General features: G+C 40.6%; 1 pseudogene; it reads left to right on the top strand.

Moving 5' to 3' along the window:
- Positions 1–16,683, top strand: part of LOC126512134 (transmembrane 9 superfamily member 2-like) — a 140,231-nt pseudogene that overhangs the window by 73,873 nt on the left and 49,675 nt on the right.

Genomic DNA, 16,683 nt, shown 5'->3' with positions numbered 1-16,683 from the left:
TCCCTGCCCTGTGGGAAGTCCAAGGTCCTCCCCCCTCCGTCCAGGTCTAGGAAGATGAGCATCCAAACAGACTAGGCTCCCACAAAGCCAGAACATGCAGTAGAATCAAAACCCAGTGCCATTGTCCTTGGCTTCTCATCAGCCCTCAGTGTCCACCATATTCAGAGAGTCCGATTTTATCCCATGCTTTTTCAGTCACAGTCCAGCTGGCCTTGGTGAGCTCCCATTAGATCAGCCCCAAGGTCTCAGTGGGTGGGTGCACCCCTCGCTGTCCTGACTTCCTTGCTCATGTTCTCCCTCCTTCTGATCCTCATTTGAACCTTGGGAGCTCAGTCCAGTGCTCCAATGTGGGTCTCTGTCTCTATCTGAAATCCATCGCCAGGTGAAGGTTCCCTCTGGATGGAACTCCTCAGCCAGGAATGTTCTTAAGCATAGTTTTAGGTAGTATATAGAGTCCCATTTGTTTGGTACATTTAGGAACAAATGTATTTTAAATCATGAAGAACTATAGGTGAGTATCATTAGTGTAACTCCAATATTCCAAGTCAAGAGGGGGAGGCCAGTGGATAGTGAGTTTAAAAAGTCCTCTAAATAAGGACTGTAATGGAAAGTTTCCCCCTTTCTTTCTTATTAGCTATAAACATACAGATGAAAAATCACCTAACTTGCAATGAACCCCCTTTAGAAATTACTGAAGAAGATACAAATAATTTTATAATGGTCTACACATATTCTGTGAAATTTGAGGCAAGTATTCCATGCTCTCATCTTGCTTTTTATAGACTAGACACATAAATAGTATGTATTTATCTTAAAGCTGAAGCTTTTCATCACTCTAAAGTTGTAGGAATGAGATCAGAGCATGCATAAGGCCGTGGTTCCTACTTGAATTAGTCTAGCTGTCTGTCTCTCTCACTCCCCATCCCTATCCCCCTCTTCTACCTCTCTTCTTCCTCCTCCTCTTCCTGCTTTCCCCTTCTCCCTCCAGTGTCTGCCGTATCCCATCTGTCCTTGAATTTCAGATCCTCTTGCCCTTACCTCTTAAGTGCTCTGATTATAGCTGTGCACCACCATGTTTTGTTCACATCTCGTGTCATTTAATGCTTCTCTTTAGAATATGTAAAAGAGCAGATAATTTTATGGGGTTGGTATGTTTATATACATATATGCACACATGCACATATGAAGCTTCCTAATGAATATTCCCGCTGATGTTCCCATTTTTTTGTAAACTGCTTGCTTTTATATTATTTTACTTATTTTTGTTTAATATTTTGGGGGTACAGAAATATAGTTTTATCCTTATATGAAGTTTATCAAACCTACTTTGAAGTTACTACTTTAGGATTATTTCTGTGAGCATGAGTCAAACTTGAGGTGCCGCGTGTGACTAGTGGCTGTTTTCTTGGTGGAGGCACGGACCTCCACATGGGTCCTGTCTCTTTGGCTTCCACGTATTTTTTCCTGCTTCTCCTAGTATAGGAAATTTCATCACACCCTGTGACATGGATTGATTCTAGACTCTGTAACTGGGTGAACTACAGTGCGGCATCCTGCTTTGAACCATGGAAGTCTTACATATGCCTCTGGTGTACAGACATTCAGGAGATGGGATGGGGGCACAGGTAGAATCTTGACCTGAGGATGGCACAGGGGCATAAATGGAAAACCAAATTCTGTACACACATTGAACCACTCAATGGAGGTCAGTGCCATGTAGAAACTACATGCTCCTAACCACCTGAGTTACAACCTCTGCACCTGGGACTGTTTCCCCTGCCACCCTAAGGCAGCCAGCCACCTACAAACTGCTGTCTAGACTTACGGGTTTATGAACTGTGAGTGACATTGTAGTTCGAGCCCCCGATCAGGCAAATATTGGCCACAGAGAAGTTCAGATGTGGATGATAATCTTTAGTTTTTCGAGTTTTGTTTGCCCGTGGTTTGGAAAAGTAGTGAGAGAGAATTTCGCTTTGTAGGATGGGCTGACCTGGAACTCATTCTGTAGCACAGACTTATGCTGACTTCTGCTTTAACCTCCTAGGTGTTTCAGTTACCACTATGAGCCATCATGCCTAGATCTTATTTCGCCTTTTATTTAAGAATCTTTGTGAATGTATTTTAATGTCTTCCGAGAATGATACATGTTCTCAAGTAATACAAAACCAGTTTAGAATACATTTATTCAAAAGGGAAGATCGAATCAATTATATTAGCATTTGAGTGAATACTGCTTTGCTTTTATGACAAATATTTCAATTCTGATTGCGAACTCATTGCCTTCATTTTTACACTTATGAATTAGGAATATTGAGTTTATTATGAACTGTTGAACACTGGCCTAAATTCCATGTATTCCTAATGCTCTTATAAATCGTTTTATAGCAGTGAAAAGCCTGAGGCAGAACAATAATGAACAGGAAGCTAGCCTGAGCTACATAGTGAAAGCCTATTTAAAAACAAAAGCAAATATTATACTTCATGTACTCTCATTTAACCCACTAGGTCCATTTAGTGTGGGAAAGTAAATTAAGTTTGGGTAGTGGAGGATGAATTTGTTCAAAATATGTCATATGCATGCAGTGACTTCCCAAACAACTCAAAACCCAACCAAGCAAAAATAACCCTTACTGTTTTTCTTTCTTTTTTTTTTTTTTTTTTTTTTTTTTTTTGAGACAGGGTTTCTCTGTGTAACAGTTCTCGCTGACCTGGAACTCGCTCTGTAGACCAGGCTGGCTGTAAACTCACTGACATCCACCTGCCTCTGCCTCCCAAGTGCTGGGATTAAAGGCATGCCACCGCTGCCTGGCCCTGCTTTCTTTTTAAAATTTTTAGTGGGAATAGATTCTTCTCTCACCCAATATATCCTGGCCACAGTTTCCTTTCATTTTACTCCTTCCAGGCCCCCTCTGCCAGATCTGCTCCCCCTTTGTTTCTTCTTCAGAAAGGAGCAGGTCTGTCTCCCAGAGAAAACAGCCAGATAGGACACAACAAGATCCAATAAGACAAGGCAAAGCTGTCATACTGAGACCGGACCTAATAGCAGGAAAAGAGTCCTAAGAGGAGACAAAAGAGTCAGAGACAACCCTACTCCCACTGTTAGGACAGGAAACGCCAAGGTAACAGCTATAACACATATGCAGAAGGCATATGTGTGTGTGTGTGTGTGTGTGTGTGTGTGTGTGTGTGCAGACCTATACAGGCCTCTCGCTGTTTTTTTCCACCTCCATGAGCCAATGCGGGCCCTATTGTTTTCATACTCCCAAAAAAAGATCTTTATGCTTCATGGTAATGATAAACGTTTCTGGTGTGGATTCTAGTTAAAGAAGCTCCGCTTGTGAGCTAGCCTGAGGCCACCTACATTTATGCACTGCATGCTTTGTTCGTTTGTGGAGTGTGGAGTGTGGAACTCGGGGCACAATTTGTAACACCGAGCTATACTTTTAGCCTCATGGCATTATTTCATTGGGAAGAGCAGTTTGGATTTTCAGACAGCATAAGCCAATAGCGAATTATGAATTGCAAGTTTTGGGGTCTGGCTTGCCCAACTAATGTTGGACTCTGAGGACATTCATTTTCTCCTTGCTTGGGACACCAGTTTCCTTCTAATAAAATGAGGGAGACACACTGGACCAGGGAGTTTCAAGTCTCTCAGAGTGATGGCCCTTTAATAGCAAATGTTTTGGAACTCTCCTTTTACTATTCTGTGTTGTGACTAATAGGAAAAAAATCTGTCTGTGTATGTAATTTTAACAAATACCAGTGTAACATCCTAACGAAAACATAAAGGGGAGATAGTAGTAACTTTAAAAAATAATATACCCTTTGTGTATTTTATCCATTTTATATGCTTGCATCTATGTGTATAGTCATTGTAAGTGTGATAATGGGAAGACAAGAATATTGCAAATTGTTGGCCCAAATACTGCTATTTTTCAAATGATGCTATGACTTCTTGAAATGTCAGTCAATTTTGGTAACATGCCAAGACAAGTACGGTACAACTTCCTCCTAATTTAATAAGACAGTTACCTTCTTGAGCGGGAATATTTATTACATATTAAAATCATATAAAATACTTTATGAAGCAAAGTTGAACTCAGAGGGTAGGCAATCACAAGCCGTTTTTCACGTACGTGACTTTTGAAAGGTGTGAGGCACAGAACAATTCTCCTGGGTTTTCTTTTGTGTCATCTCCTTGTGCCCTGCAGGACACCTGGCTTCTGAATGCCTGTAGCAGACGCATGTTTTCATTATGCCCTATAGGGGGCGATGCTCCTCCTGTTGAGAACCACTGGGCTAGCGATCGAAGTCCTGACAAAATTGAGTCTCTGCATAATTTCTATTGACGATGACACATCACGGGGTACTATTTTACGGATAAAGAAGTCTTTGTTTCCCCCCACGTTGCTGTGTCACTGTTACCAACATTAAAAACCGATTTGTCATATATTATTTTGTGAGAATTGCTAGTTTACAAAAAGATTTTGATACTTTGGGATAGAAAAACCAAGAATAATTCTTTAATTTTAAGCAGTTAAGAATAAGGTTCTCTCTTACTTCGTTATCTTTTTATATTTGTTATTGTTCTCAAGCGCTTTAGATTTTTTAAATAATTATTTTCGGGATGACTAATTCACATTATGACCTATTATTTCCAGCAGATGGCAGTGTTTAGTACAAAAAGATGTTTAAACACAGCTGATTTTTTTTCCTCCAGATTTTGTTTTTGTTTTTGTGTTTGAGATGGGGTCTCACGTAGTGCGGGCTGCCTTGAACTCAACTATGTAGCTGGGGATAACATGAACTTGTAAGAAGCAAAGTTGTTGAGTTATAGTAAAAGAAGTTGTCTTTTATTTTAACTTAAATAATATTGATAACAGCTGTAATATTTGCAGGTGCTGTCTATTGGAAAGTATAAGGAAATTCTCTACCTTTGTTCTCGTATCTTTGATTTGTCTTTCTGAAAGCATAACCTTTGTTTTTTTCTAATTTATCCTTCCGGAACAATATTTGCATCTGCCATATAGGTATATAACTTTCTGGGGGCAGGGAATGAGATTTGAGAACGTAAAAGATGATTATTATGTGTTCCTGGTGTGTGTGTGCGTGTGTGTGTGTGTGTGTGTGTGTGTGTGTGTGTGTGTGTGTGTGTGTATTTAGGTTAGGGGACTGCTTTTGTGGGGTCTATGCTCTCCGTTTCCTGTCCCTTGGTTCTGGGAATCAAACTCACCTGGCCTGCTCATGCAGTAAGTACCTGCTGGGCAGGAGAGCATAATTTTGCCATATGTACTTCCCACCTTTTTAAAGTCAGTTCTGTCTTGGACATGTCACTTGTCAATGCATTTCCTTCTTTCTAATGCCAGCACAGATCCCTACCATCTATCCTTATCCTAAAGAGCCTTTTGGTTGTGGGGATTAAATTTTCCAAATATTACAGGGACTCATTACGTAAAATTTTATGTACTTTTGCAAGCATTATAAGAAGTCCCAATGGAAATGGAAAGATGTCAGGATAAAAGGGTAAAGGGAGTGCCTGATGGGCTTGAGACTACACAAAAAATAATAGCAGAAAGATGCTGTCTTGTTGGACAGCAACAATTTTCTTTCTAGGTCTTTCCTTGACCTTTTCCTTTTTGTTTTTGAGACAGAGTATTTCTGTGTGCCCTGGAACTCGCTCTGCATGCCATGCTGGCTCTGAACTCACAGAGATCCACCTGCTTTTGCCTCCTCTTTTTTGTAATGAATTCAACATTACTGAGTGAAAGGAAGCTTAAGATATAATAGTAGCTATTAGGATTCCATGAAACTGGAAGGATAGGGGCAAAGGCCCATGCAGAATAGGCTTCTACATGCTTCTGAGTCATAAATCTCAAATGGTCAGATAAAGTTTAGTCGTTTGATTTTATGGTTTCATTTTAGGAAAGCAAAATGACCAAGTGGTCTTCTGAATGGGATTATGATTTGGAGTCTGCTACTGAGATCAACATTCAGTGGACTGGGTAAGCACTTTGTAAAAGAAAGACAAAGGACCTGCAGGATAGCAAGCATAAATGATGATTTTTTTTTCAGATCTTTGAGGTGAGGGTGGGCACAGGGGATTGAGCCTGGGATCTTGTATATGAAAGGCAAGTTCTCTACTACTTAGTTGGATCCTCCTACTATAAATATCCTTTTTCTATTATTGTTTTGAGACAGTTTCATGTATCCCAGGTTTGCCTTGAAGTTGCTGTATAGCCCAGGCTGGTTTGAAACTTTGGTTCCTCCTGCCTGTTTACCTCCAGGGGTAGTATATTTATTTTTAAGTTAAGGTATTTTGTCACTGGGATGATACTGAGTGGCATTTTCTTTGGGATAGTTTCCCTCTCATTCACTTCTTCTACCTCCTAACATATCTGGCGAAAAGAAATATATTTTACATATACTAATTAATGCTTATGCTGAAAAGAAAGGAAGCTGTGATGCCATAGATTCTGCGTCTTCATATAGACGACATGGGAGGTGGTTGGCGGAACATAATTGAGGAAGTAGGCTTTATGTAATGGATGAAAACCAGAGTTGGCCATAGTGACACACGCTAGTAATCCCAGAACGTGGAGGACAGAAGCAGGAGGATAGACCAGACAACTTGTAAGAAATAGGCAGGAGGGGGTGAAACAGCAAACAAAATGTGAGGGGCTGTTTGTCCGTGGACTCAGATGGGCTGAGCAAACCCAAGAATAAGAAAATGTAAGTAACTGGGTAGAGGAAGGTAGGAATGTCATGAAAACTTGAGACAGACAGTCAGAGAGTGGTGGGGGGAAGGATGTGATCATGCACATTCCCAACTTCCCCTTTTTCTACCAGAGCCACCCTGACATGTCCCAATCGTTCTTCTGTACTTTCTTTGTTGTGCTAATAACCTCCTGAGTACAATTTGTGATGATTGTTGGAATGTTGACTGACTGATCTTGTTAACTTGACCTGGAACAGTGAGATTTTTTGGTATAATGGCTATGTTATATCCCAAAGACAGTATTCATCCCTATCTTTTGGCTCTTATATTTTTTTCTCCATTTCTCTGCTGTGGTGCTTCCTTGCAGGCAAGGGATGATATAAATATCCCACTTATGGCTGACCACTCAATAGATGCTTATTCTCAGCATTTTGACTAGCGATGAGTCTATCAATTGCTGACCACCGGAGACAGAAGCTTCTATGGTCATGTCTGAGGGCAGCACTAATCTACGGGTATAAACAGAAATATTTAGAAGGCTTGTTTAACAGCATGACATTTAAATTTCAGCCCTCCGTGGCCATTATGAGCTTTTGACCAGCTGTTTACTACCAGGCTTAAATTCCTTCCTGTAGAACAGGCTTCAAATCTAATCCCCAAACAACTGGTTTCTCTAATAACTTTCCTGCCACTGTCTTAGTCATGGGCACAGCTTGCCTGGCATGTCAATAGCGGAGCATGCAGAGTTGGCTATGGGTATGTTCGAGACTTTTCTCTGCTAGAAGCCTGCCTGGCACTTTTGGCACAATGAAATCTAACCAGTAGAGAAGAAGTTTTCGGGTCAGTTCAAACGTGACGGACTAACAGATTTCAAATTGGCAGGTTCTACAAACTGGAGGATTGTATGGAAATAATGTCTGGCAGTGAGAGTCTGGTTATTCGACAGGATTTTCTTTTAGTTCCTGTTATCCCGAGTGCTACTACCATTTCCAAGTGGTTAATGAAGCAGAAAGGTTTCTGCTTAAATGAATCCTCCATTATAGTATCTTCCAAGTAAAAGATCTTGATTTTCAATTATGTAGTCTGACCCTTTTGAAGGCTCCTGAAAAAATCTGGCCAGGAAGGGGCAGTTTCAGTTTTAGGAACTGAAGGATGGACACACTGAATACACATTGATTGGGGTTGCTAGGAAGAGCTGGCAATGCGAGGAGGAAAAGCTAACAGCTTAGGAGGTCATGCAGAGAAGAAATGAAGGTACATATTTAGAATTTGTTCCATCATTCCCATTTCCTAGAGTAAAGCAACTGAGGCCAGGAGAAAGCTGTAAAAGCAAACTGGAAGTCAGGAAAGGGGTCACGCTGTGCTAGAATATTTGTGAGGTGTTGATTTTTCTTATGTCCCCACTGCCTTTAAAATGAGACTAGCGTCTTACCCGAGTGCGGTTGCACACACTCAGATCCTAGCATGGACGCAGTTGGGTCATAGTTTTGAGGTCAGCCTGAGGTACAAAGCAAGATACTCCCTGTCACAGGAGGAAGGGACAGAGGGAGAGAGAAAATGAATATGGTCTTATCTTTATTCATGTTCTTCCCTTTCCTCTACCATACAGGAAATTTCTAGAGAAGTCTTTCGTTTAGAAAGCATCCTATGTTGATCATACCCAGAAATTCCCTTGGAAAAAGATTTATTTGTTATTTTTCATTTTAAAACACACACAGGGAAAGATACAGAGATACACAGAGAGAGACTGAGGCACAGACATAGAGAGATGCGGACAGAGAAACAGAGAATGTAACACACAGAGATAGAGACAGACACAGAGATTTCCTATTTTTTCAAAGATAGCATCTCTTAGACTAGGTGGTCCTTGAACTTGTAATCTTGCTTCTACCCCCAGATGCTGGGGTTACAAGTATGCATATCCATACCTATCTTATTATTCTGAGATAGTGTCTCTTCTGTAGGGTAAGCTGGTCTTGAAAGTTTCAACCCTCCTGCATACTGCAATTATAGGCCTGCATCACTGCTCCTGGCTTATATATTTTATTTTAAATCTCCACATAGTAATTGTATTTATTACAGGGACAGTGTGACATTTCAGTGCATGTGCATTGGGGCAATTGGAATACCTATTCATATACATGTCACTTTATTTTCTGGTTTTAAAATATACAATAATTGTTGTGAGCCATATGTATTTTACTGTTACTCCTTTTGGTGTCTCAGGAAAATAGTTCCAGCCTTTTCATTAACCAGTAAGTTTTTAATCGTGTAGATTTGGCTCAGATTGCGAAAGCAATTGGTTTTGATTTTAGGATTTAAAAGAAAGAGGTTTAGTCTTATAAACAGTAATAGTTAATAGATAAGGCATCCTTGGAGATTTTGCTCTGACTCTCACAAATATAAAAGTCTTAGTCTATTGACTAAGAGGTCAGTAAGCCTGTGACTCCTGGACTTTATCCCACAGTGCCATGATCCAAAATTAAGTTTGTGATATTAATTTTACCTTTGGCATAGATTTTTAATTATTCATTATTTCTGCCACAACTGTTGCAAGATATGGAGCCAGCCCAAATCCCAGCAGGGATGAGGGAGAGACTCACTAAGTTCTCCCTCTTGTTTAGGAGCTGTTGTTACTTGGCGGCTGCTGGGGGAGGCAGAGTCAGTTTGCTTTAGAGATGTGGTACCCGAGAGGCTACCCATGATCTAGTCGGTACACAGACAGGCAGCATCAAGTGGACTCGGTGGGATTTCAGAAAAGGAACACATGAAGCTGGGAAGGAAAGGTGCTGGGCTCAGGAGATATAGGGGGAAGCTGGAAGGCAGTGAATGGGGGAGACTTGATCAAAACACATCATTTAAAATTCTTAAACAAAAACAAACCATTTATCATGCATGCATGCAGATATCAGTGGACAATTTGTGAGATTCAGTTCTTTGTTTCAGTATGTGGGTTATGGGGATCTAATTTGGGTCTTAAGGCTTCTCAGCAAGTGTCTTTGCTCACTGAGTTATCTTAATAGTCTGACATTTTTTTTTTAAAAGAATTCTGAAGTGAAGTGTGGTAACTCATGCTTATACAGCTAGCACTTCACCAACATGCCCAGGCTGGCCTCAAACTTATGATTCTCTGTCTTGGCCTTCTAAATGTTAGAACCACATGAGTGTACAAATATGTCTGCCCTGGATGCATTTAGTCTGTGGTCTAAATTTAACCTTAGAAAATGGATAGATTGAGTAATAATTTTGGATGTCTTTCTTTTATAGCTCACATATTTTCTATTTAATATTCAATTAAGCAATTTGAAATCAATTGTGATTCCTGTCAGAAGTCCCTCACAAGACTGGGCCTGACAACATCCTGTCACAGGCAGGGAAGGGCTCATGAGCAGACTCCCCCTCCCCCAGACACACACAGGATCCATAAGAGAGTAAGGGTAGCTCATGAAACCCTGCCCTTCCCTGGTTGCTGGGGAGGGAGAGACATTTTCTTCAGTGTGTAGCCAATGGTATGGAGACCATACTCCCAAGTCTCCTTATTCTTTACCCAGGATCCTATAAGCAACCATAATGAAATTCACGAATGAATGAATGAATGAATAAACAAGAGCAGAAGAGAAACTAGGTAGGAAGAGGTGGGTGACCAGTGAGAGCAGAAGGGAAGCAGTATAATGTAATGGGGGAACATGCTAAAATTGCATTACATGTATGTGAAGTAAATTTAAAATTCAGCTTCTCAAAAAAAAACCACAAAACAAATAAATCAAAATTAATAAAGAAATTTAACATTTTTCTTTGAACTTTTTTATTTCATTTTTCTTTTCTTTTTTTTTTTTTTTGAGACAGGGTTTCTCTGTGGTTTTGGAGCCTGTCCTGTAACTAGCTCTTGTAGACCAGGCTGGTATCGAACTCACAGAGATCTGCCTGCCTCTGCCTCCCGAGTGCTGGGATTAAAGGCGTGCGCCACCACCTCCCGGCTGCATTTTTCTTGAGTTGCTTTTCTATTGCTGTGAAGATACACCATGACCAAAGCAACTTATTAAAAAAAGCATTTAATTGGGGACTTGCTTTTCAGTTTCAGAGGTTAGTCCATGACCATCACGGTGGACAGACAGGCTTGTTACTGGATCAGTCAGTAGTGAACAGCTTAGATTGGACAGCTTAGATCTTATCAGCAAGACGGAGGCAGATAGGGAGAAACTGGAGCTGGCTTGGGCTTTTAAAACTTCAAAACCCACCCCCAGTGACATACCTCCTCTAATAAGGTCACACCTCCTAATCCATCCACCAACTAAGTACTAAGCATCCAAATATATGTGCCCTCAAGGGCTGTTCTCATTCAAACCACCACAGGCATTTACTTTTATTTATTCATATTGTGTGTGTGTGTGTGTGAAAGAGAGAGAGAGAGAGAGAGAGAGAGAGAGAGAGAGAGAGAGAGAGAGAGAGAGAGAGAGAGATGCAGAGGACAACTTTAAGGAGTCAGTTTCCTTCTTCAACCATATGGGTCCCCGGATCAAATCCAGGTTCAGTCTTGGTAGCAGGTACATTAATCTGCTGAGCCACCTGGCCAACTCTAACTTTTTTTTTCCAAAATTTTCTAGACTCATAAACTCCCTTTTTTGTGGTACTTTCCTTGTGTGGACTGGCGGTTATCCTCATTTTAAAGAGTATCTGTAAAGGTATCGCCAAATACAATCATGTAAACCTTCCTATAAGTAGAACTGCACATTTTGATTCAACATGATATATATTCTGCTTAGTTGTCAGCTACTGAATTCCTACTTAGAGTGTAGTACCTTGACTATACATATTTCTGCTGTGACCCTTTCACACAATTCCTCCTGTTGTGGTGACCCCCAACTATAAAGTTATTTTCATTGCTACCTCATAGTTGTAACTTTGCTACTGTTATGAATCGTATTGTAGATATCTGTGTTTTCCAATGGTCCCTGTGAAACAGCTCTTTGACTCTGAAGGGATCGCAACCCACAGACTGAGAAGCACTGAATTATACAGTCAGAAAGTATAGCGTTGTATGAGTTTGTTTAAAAGTACAAGTTGATTTAAAGGGTTGTTGGGCAATAACTCTGGTTATATTTGATAGGTGTTTCTGATGACTTAAAATATCATTTTAAGAAACTCTTAACTGACTTAAACAATGAGATAGAATTACCAATGTTGCAGGGTAGTATAATTTATGTTATACCATATTTACTATCTTGGTTCTTGTAAAAGTTTGCATATTGACAAATTTTAAATTTCTATGACTCTGTTGAGTTCCTTAGGTTAAATAACTTTGCTTTCTTTATGAAAACACAGCAAACTGTGTGCTCTATATAATTAACACACCACACTAATGCAAAACATAACTTAAGTGACGGATTTATTCATGTAGCAGGCTCACAGAAACCTGCCAAAGCAATCCATAGCCATTGCTTTCCAGTTAGCTTGTCTTGAGTGGAAAATTCCCTTTTATGTAACTTGTCATATTAACTAACATGTTTATTACAGAATTTCTTACTTGCAGGTATATGACTGGAGGCAGTTTGGATGGAGAATAATTCATGGGAATGAATTCAAGCTCCCAGAACATGGAATGTTGCTGTTGGTCCTTCTCTTCCAAGGAACACGAGTTTTCATAATGACATTATTTTCTTTATGTGAGTACATTCAGGTATAGCCTAAACATTTGTGGTGAGGTGTTGACATGTGTTAGACTTTGATTTATAAGTACAAAATAATTTTGTAAAGTGTACCTTCAATTTTAAGAAAATTCATGGTTTTTAGTACTTATATTTCTGTCTTTTCAAATGCCGGATGTGTGTATGAGAATGTTCCCCCATAAGTTCTAAATAATTTGCCTAAAAGCTTCGGCACAGTCAGGCAAAGTAGCGCACGCCTTTAATCCCAGCACTTGGGAGGCAGAGACAGGTGGATTTGTGAATTTTAGGCTAGCCTGATCTACAAAGTGAGTTCTAGGACAGCCAGAATCCATAGTGAGACCCTGTCTTAAACAAAAAGCAAAACAAAATAAAAAATTAAAACACCATATATTTCTTACTTTATAAGGTAGAGAGATGCATTGTTGAAAATTGGTACGAGTAGAGTATTTTCAGTGGACTGGGGACACCTGAAACAAAGGCTACCATTTTGAAATAGTATGGCAAGCTTCAGAGCATGGTTTTGATTTTTCTGTTTATTTTTTTCGCTTTTTGAGACAAGTTTTCTCACTGGCCTGGAACTTGCCAACTAAAGTAGGCTGTCCAGCCAAAATCAACCCGAGAGAGCCATCTGTCTACCTCCCCGGAGCTGGAACTCGAAATGCTCTACAATGTCCAATTTGTTTTGGAGGCAGGGTTTCTCGGACTAACCTTGTCCTGGAACTTGCTCTGTAGATCAGGCTGGCCTCAAACTCACAGAAATCCTCCTGCCTCTGCTTCCCCACTGCTGGGATTAAAGATGCATGCCACCACTGCCTGGCCCTTTCGATATTTTTTTTAATTAATTATTTATTTATTTATTAAAAATTTCTGTCTCTTCCTCACCGCCGCCTCCCCTTTCCCTCCCCCTCCCCCAATCAAGTCCCCCTCCCTTGTCAGCTCAAAGAGCAGTCAGGGTTCCCTGCCCTGTGGGAAGTCCAAGGGCCACCCACCTCCATCCAGGTCTAGTAAGGTGAGCATCCACGAAACTGCCTAGGCTCCCACGAAACTTATTTTATGTTCATTGACATTCTGCCTGAGTGCATATATATGGGAGTGTGTCAGAAGCCCTGGAAATGGAGTTACAGACAGGTGTGAGCTGTCATATTGGTGCTGGGAATTGAACCTGGGTCCTTTGGAAGGACAGCCAGTGCTCTTCACTGCTGATTCATCTCTCCAGCTCATGTCCAAATATTTTAGCACTGGTTCTCGGTATCGAACTTGGGTCGTTGTACTTGCAAAGTAAACGCTTTGCAGACTGAGCTATGGCCTCAGCCTACAAGAACAGATCTTTAAGTGTCCGATTGAAATGACATTCTAATTTTTATTTTTAACCTTGCATTTACTTAGTTGGTTTCATGTAGCTGAGGATGAAATTGAACTTGTCATCCTCTTTCCTCTTCCTCCCACGTGATGGTACCACAAATAGACACATGTCACCGCAACCATTTTGTGAAGCTCTGGAAATCAAACCCAGGGCTTAGCCTTCGAGGCAAGTGCACTACTAACTAAGCTACAATCCCCAGGCTTCTCCTTTTTTAATTTTTGAGACACTGTCTCCTGTAGCACTGAACGGTCTAGATCTCTGTATGTAGCCATGGACTTGTTCTCCTGATCCCCTTGCCCTCACTTCGCAAATTCTGGGACTCCAGGTATGTGCTACCATGCCCAGTTCTTGAACTGCATTGTTAGAAGGTAGTCTAAAAATGACTAAGAGAATGTGCTGTCTTAGTTTGTGAGCTCAGAATGGAGCTTGTCACTTCTCAATGGCCAAAGCAATAATTTTATGAACAAAGGTGTGCAGAAAATGGCTTATTAGATATTTCGAAGGTCAACGGCATTTTTAAAAGTCCAATGTGAACACACTTCCCCCTCTCGAAACTGTCTTCCTTTGAATTTTTTAGTCCTCACTTTGACAAAATACAGAGAAAAGAATATTTTTGTTTGCTTTTCAAGACAGGGTTTCTCTGTGTATCTCTGGCTGTCCTGGAATTCACTCTGTAGCCCAGGGTGACCTTGAACTCACAGAGGTACACCTGCTTCTGCATCCTGAGTGCTGGGATTAAAGGCATGCTCCACCACCACCCAGCCGAGAAAAGAAATTTTTAAGGGAAAAATAACTTGCTAGTCTTGGCATGATTATTGGAATAGGGAAGGGGAAACTGTGTGACTTTGACCGAGTGAAATTAAAGACTAATTCAACTATAAAACTTCCACATACCTTTAACTGAAAATCAAATCTTTTCACTTAAATGGTCAGGGAAGTAGATAACTGAATATTGTTTGTTTCCAATATGATTTAAGTACTTCTCTTAGAACATTTCCTTGTCTTTTTTTTTACATAATGCATTAGTGGTATAATATTTAAAGTCCCAGAAAGCTGGAGGCTGTTCTCAGGCAGCCCCCATTTTGTTTTTTGCCTTCAGTTCTGGCTGGCCTGGGGTTTCTTACCCCTGCTGATCAAAGTTCCTTAATGAACTATGCTCTTCTGCTGTAGCTCTTACTGGAAATCCCTGCTGTATATGTGTCTGCCAAGATGTGCAAGAGTAAGCATTACCACGGTTATTATTCCAGAAAGTTGGTGTGTTAAATGTAGAAATTAAAAGGCCTTAAAGAAAAAGATCAGAAAAAATTACAAGGAATTTTAGCCAACATACTCAATTTTAATTTTGTACTATTACCCTATAGTACAGTTGTAATGTACTGATTACACTTCAGTATTTTTTAAATTTAATTTCAATTTTTGAGACCTGGTTTGCTCTGTGTAACAGCCCTCAGCTGTCCTGGAACTCACTCTGTAGACCAGGCTGGCCTTGAACTCAGAGAGATCCACCTGCCTCTGCCTCCCCAGTGCTGGGATTAAAGGTGTGCGCCACCACCACCTGGCTACATTACAGTATTTGTAAAACGGTTTCAATCAAGGCATTTCAGTAACTATTCTGCTTTTTACTTCCTCAACATTTAAAAGTGTAAGCTGGAAGATGCATTTTTTTTTTTGCTGACAGCATTGTTATTTCCTGGGTGAGTATCTCATATTATCCTCTCTATATATAATTATGTTCTTCATAGGTTTCACCTTGGCAAAGATTGTGCACTATAATGAAGAGCAGGAAGGAGACAACTAACTGCTATGCTCTCTGTAGCTGCAGTATTCCCTAACTTTTGTATCTGCATTCTCCTCTACGTTTTAACTCCAGCACAAAGAGATGGCAATTATACTGTTACATGCTCCATTTTGATCCTTGTTTCCTAAGCAGATTCTGTCAATGATCATCATAGTTAAGCATCTTGCCTCGCACATCATATGGTAGTGACAATTTACACATGGCATTTTATTCGCCTTGTTGCTGCCTTTGGTGATTATTTTTTCCTGTATCTCCTTGTCACTGCAGCATCATTAGTGATAGTTGTAGGTGCATTCAAAGTCAATATGGAGCGGGGGCAGCTGCTGTGCAGTGGTTGTGAGAAAGTTGATTCAGTCTCTTAAAGACAGTGTGTGTGTGTGTGTGTGTGTGTGTGTGTGTTGGTGAGTGTCCCATTATGTCTTAGCCAGTTAGCTTCTCACCGTACTTCACTGATCAAGGTGGAGGTTGCTTAGGATTTTACCTTCATATTTGATGAAGTTTTTTTTCTTAGTTTGGGCTGCCACAACAAATGCTATAAACAGGATGACCTGGGAAACAGAAACACACTTTTACATGGGTCTGCAGGCACATGGGTTTGAAGGTGCTAACATAGTTGTGTCTACTGCTTTCTTCCTGGCTTGAAAATAGCAAGCTTCTCTACAAGTCAGAGAGATTAAGAAGGAAGATTAGGGGAGGGGAGGGAAGGGGAGGGGAGGGAATGAGGGCTGTTCTTTGGGGGCCCTCCTTTTGGGTTTGTGGTGCTAATCTCAGGGGTTCCCACATTCACAATCACATGTAAACCTAATTATGTCTCCAAGGGCCCATCTACAAATAGAACATTGGTGGCTAAGACTTTAACACATCAGTTTCAGAGAACACAATTCAGTGCACATCATGCTCTTTAATGCCAAGGAAAAGTATTCCCTAATGTGCTTTTTAAAGATCATATTTATTTATCTATCTATCTATCTATCTATCTATCTATCTATCTATTTATTTTTTATTGAAAAAATTTCCGCTTCCTCCCCGTCTCCCATTTCTCTCCCCCTCCTCTCACTCCTCTCCCCCTCCCACTCCAGTCTGAAGAGCAGTCTGGATTCCCTGCCCTGTCGGAAGTCCAAGGTCCTCCCCCCTCCATCCA

Source organism: Alexandromys fortis, unplaced genomic scaffold (genome assembly GCF_014885135.2).
Source record: "Alexandromys fortis isolate MF-2015 unplaced genomic scaffold, M_Fortis_MF-2015_v1.1 scaffold_95, whole genome shotgun sequence".
In the NCBI taxonomy this organism is placed as follows: domain Eukaryota; kingdom Metazoa; phylum Chordata; class Mammalia; order Rodentia; family Cricetidae; genus Alexandromys; species Alexandromys fortis.
Note: the sequence above shows the minus strand (reverse complement) of the source record. Positions and strands in the feature narration are given on the sequence as shown.